At 44.1% G+C, this 4,550-nt stretch overlaps 1 pseudogene; it reads right to left on the reverse strand.

Annotated features, from left to right (window-relative positions):
* Positions 1-1,018: 1,018 nt before the first annotated feature.
* Positions 1,019-3,652, reverse strand: LOC101661620 (annotated as a pseudogene).
* Positions 3,653-4,550: the final 898 nt, after the last annotated feature.

A 4,550-nucleotide genomic window follows, 5' to 3' on the forward strand; every position in this document is an offset into this window, starting at 1 on the left:
GCTTGCACCTTGAGATCAATTTTGCCCAAGATTAAGATAGTAACTCCTGCATTTTTTGAATTGCCATTTGTTTGGTATATTTTCTCCAGCCATTTATTCTCAGCCTATTTCTCTCTGCGAGTTTGAGACGTGTCTCTTGTAAGCAGAATATCGATGGGCTCTTTCCTAAGCCAGCCTGCTAGCCTCTGTCTTTTAATGGGTGAGTTCAGTTCATTGATATTCAGAGTTATAACATCCATCAGTGGGCCCTGTGGTGCAATATGAAGAGCCCTTGTATCTTTACTACAGGAGCACAAAATTGCATTTTTGTAAAGCCTCTGGGGACACAGCCAGCCTGGAAAAACATTTACATGTGGACAAGAGACCTTGGAACAGACAGACTACAACTATAAATGCAGTTCTTCACTTTCTTGCTAGTGTACTATTAGCACATTATTTTGCTGTTCGGGAATGAAAGTAATTCTTCACTTGAAAAAAGCAGGTCCTCTTCTGAAGAATAATGTTTAGAAGCTGCCCCCCTCCCCCAACAGCAGCAATGGTAAATCAAGATAGACCAGCACCCAATGAAGTTATTAGTTCACAAAAAATAAACTTAGTTCTTATATTTAAAATTTTATAACCCAGACATAATTGTAATTTAAGTTTCATCAGCTACCTTGTAATTTTAAAATCCATTTTCAACCCCCAGGAAGATTTTCACACTGATCACCAGGAACTTCATAAGTTTCATCGGGACACATGTTGCCCAGCTTGGAGTCTGTCAGAAAGGACCTGCAGATGACCGTCTGTGATGTGTTCACACAGAAGATCCATGTTGAGAGCTTCCCAAAGACACATCATGTAAAGTACTGGCCTACCAGAGGACCTCAGACCCCTCTGAAGGAGCCCACCAAGCCACGCCTCCCTGACCAAGTCTAGTCATCCAACAAGATACTGCATTGAGCTGCTTAACTCACAGATTTTATGTTACTCCTTCAGAACCCAGTGCCAACTTTTCAGTTCAGAAATATCAGGCTATTCAAGCTGTTTTCTTTTTGCGACTTTCTTGGAGGTCTTGTAAATTTATCTTTGACCCGTTGTGAATCATGTGACTTTTGACAATTTGTCCTGCAGCCAATGCTGCCATCAGGGACATCTCTCCCACCATGACGGTCCCACACACAATTCTGGCCAGCTGCCGGGCATTTTCCCCAGGATTGTCTCTGCAGGCCCCTTGCACACCTAGCATCTGCAAACAGACTTGCTGAGGTAGCAGGGAGGTGCCCATACTTCCAATCTCTCTAGATGGCATCCTGCAAATGATATAAAAATCTCCGTTGTGGGACTGCTGACTTCCATTAACGTTATACAGTTTGAGCTACCAACATCCTGTGCTGTGTCCTGCTCACACGCGATGTAGATAGCAGTCACAATGTTTGCTGCGTGGGCATTGTAGCTGCCTATGCTCCCCACCATGGCATAGCCCACCAGGTTCTTGTTAATTTTCACCTCCATCATCGCTTCTGTAGTCATCTTTCATACTTCTTCAACTGCCTTGGCTGGAATGATAGCTTCACAAACAACAGACTTTCTCCATACTTCAATCCAATTGATAGCAGCAGGCTTCCTGTCAGTACAGTAGTTACCACTAACGGCTAGAATTTGCAGTGCAGGGAAAAGCTGGTGCAGTCTTGAAAGTGCTTTCTCTGTACCCTTTGAAATCATGTTCATCCCCATGGCATCACCTGTCCTAAACTGGAAATGAATATAAAGATCGATCGTGTCTAGCCAGACTCATGTGAATTTCCTGTAGCTGTGCAAATCTACTGGTGCTGTCAAATGCCTCCTTCATCACTGAGAAGGCTTTGGGGGTGTCAAACCAGTCTTTTACTTCTGCAGAGTCGCAGGTAGGAGGAAGATGCACCACAGGGCGCTGAGTGATCCTATCATCAAGCACTGGCTGCTGGGACCTCCACCAAGACCTATTGCTCGGTAGCCTCTGTTAGTGCTGGCCACAAGACCATCTTCTGCTGTTGCCATCAGAACCGGAAACTCTTTTCCATCCAAGCACAGTGGCCCTGCCACTCCCACTGGGAGGGCCATGTATCCAATCACATTTTCACAGCATGCTCCCATCACCACGGAGTAATTATAGTCCCTGTCAGGTAGAAACTGCAGAGAAGAAGGCTTTGGGAACCTTCTGGAAAGCATTTATAGGCAAATAGATCCACCTCGTTCATGAGTTTCCATCAGGGTTTCAATTTATAAGCTGGAATATGCTTAGCCTTGACTAAGGAATTTTGCACCTTTCTCTGCATCCCCAAGGATCTTCAAACATTCCTCATTAGGCCGAGGCTCCTCGGGACATTCCATGTCAAAGTCCCTTGTCTCCAGTACTGGTGTAGGAACAAGGGCAGAAGAGTTACCAACTGCACATGTGGCCCTGTTGGTGTCATTTTCTGTCACCAAGGGTTTTATAACTTCAGCTTTGCTTTCCCAGTTGATTCCCATCATCCCTCCCACTGTGTGAACTTTCTGGTTATTTCTCATCAGTGTAGGTTCCTGTCTGCAACAGGTGTCTGGGACTTTCTTTTGGGTCCCTATAGGAGAGCTCATGGGATTTTTTAGTGGCAATGTAGAGTCTGTCTCTGCTTGTTCAAAGAAGATGTCCTTGACAGGCAGAAGAAGAGCTAAATTTAGAGTAATGACTTGTTCAGTATCCATGTTGATCATCTTGGGGAGATAAAAATGCCAGAGGGAGACACTTGGTTCAATTCTCTTGGACACATTTTCATCCAATCCTAGTGAAACCTTAGAATTTTCTGCTGTACTGTTTTGAGGAGAAGGATTGGCTATACAGCGACTGTGAGCATGAATGAGAAGCAGGTCTAGAGACATAATCATCTTAACCCTCTGAGTTACAGGATTTGGTTTATATTTTTCTTCTTCTAAAATCATGCAAGATGTCTGAGCTGCCAGATTGGATGACCCTCACAGTTTTCCTGTGAAAGCTGTAATACCAAGGACACACAAGCTGGAAAGACAGTCATGGACATGCAATAGCTGGCAAGAACTGACATGCAGCCCAAACAGCGCACGAAGTCAAGTTGATGCACCACTGACATGGTACCCACTCCAATCACAAGACCTTCAACAAGAGCATGAAAGGTGAATGTGGGACCTAAAATTGCCATTCCATGAGCAGTATTTTCCCTTACTTCATCCTGTGAATTAGAACTCAAGGCAAACTTTGCTAATGTGCTTGCTCTGGAAAAATCAATCAAAAATAGGAAAAATGGCAATGCTTCGTTAAAGTCTTCCAATGCTTTATCCAAGAAATAAATGACAACTACACTAAATAAAAAACTGGAGAAAATTGTGAAGAGGTCAGCAATACCTAATTCCATTTTGATCCAACTTGAAGTAAATTCTGGAACTGGAAATAAATATACAGGGTTTCTATGCACCGTGTTAGTGTCAGAATTATAATGTCATTGCTCAAAACGTCCTCTTCAAACTTTGGACATTCATAATTCAAACCATAGATCTCAGCATTACCAGTCAACATGTTCATGGATCTCATATGGATGGTCAGTGTCACTATCCCCACTCTGACTTCCCAGGGATGAGAAGCCACAAAGAGGCCATGCATTTGAAAACGCCTTGACAACATTGTTTCTATAGGGTCCTTGGAGCCTCTCGATCTCACTAGCGGCCACCAAGCCAGGGCTCCAGCACTCCGACCATCCCGTCAACAGAGATGTGGAACATTGGCACCATCTACTTTCTTCACCGCATTTTGCGCTGGCACCCTAATCTTCTGTATTCCTTTCCTGAGGGTGAGGATGGAGCCAGGCCATGATATAAGAACTAATTATTCTCCAGTCAGAGCTAGGATTTAGTTTGAGCCCCAAGCCCATTCTTGGATCTCTGTGTGTTTTCTTTCTGCTTTTGGCTCCCTTTCAAAACTTCCTTGTTAATTTATGGTAGTGACTCTTATCAATCATCCCCCTGGGGCATAACGGTCTTCCACTAATGTTGTCTTTGAATAGCCCTCATAATAATTTTTTAAAGCCCTGTTGAGAGAGGGTTATTGGGCCAATGTTAACTTTCATAGTTTCATCACGTTTATGTCTTTATATTTTGCAATTCAAATCTCGAATATAAATCTACCAAAGGACATCAATGATCATTAAATCTTTGTCACAGAGCTATGCTGCTGAGGCCCAAGTGGCACACATTGCGGGCATCTGTGTCCCACTTGCTCTTTCCGCTCAAGTCAGCATGACCCTTCTCCTGCTTCTCCCCAGCGGCACCGTGGCTATGCACTGGGCTGCTGACCGCAAGGCTGGGAGTTGGAAACCACAATCCACTCAGCTGGAGAAAGAGGTTTGATCTTGGTAACCCCCACGGGCAGTTCTACCCCCTTGAATAGGGTCACTCTGGGTTGGCATTCACTCCATGGCAGTGAATGTTTGTCTTGTGAGACAATTTTAACATGACTGGATTTTCCCTTTAGCTATTTTCACTTCTCAGATGAAGTGGGTGTAGCTTTCTCACACACACACACA

Source organism: Echinops telfairi, unplaced genomic scaffold (genome assembly GCF_000313985.2).
Source record: "Echinops telfairi isolate 266 unplaced genomic scaffold, ASM31398v2 ScPeMD7_7469;HRSCAF=8507_1, whole genome shotgun sequence".
In the NCBI taxonomy this organism is placed as follows: Eukaryota; Metazoa; Chordata; class Mammalia; order Afrosoricida; family Tenrecidae; genus Echinops; species Echinops telfairi.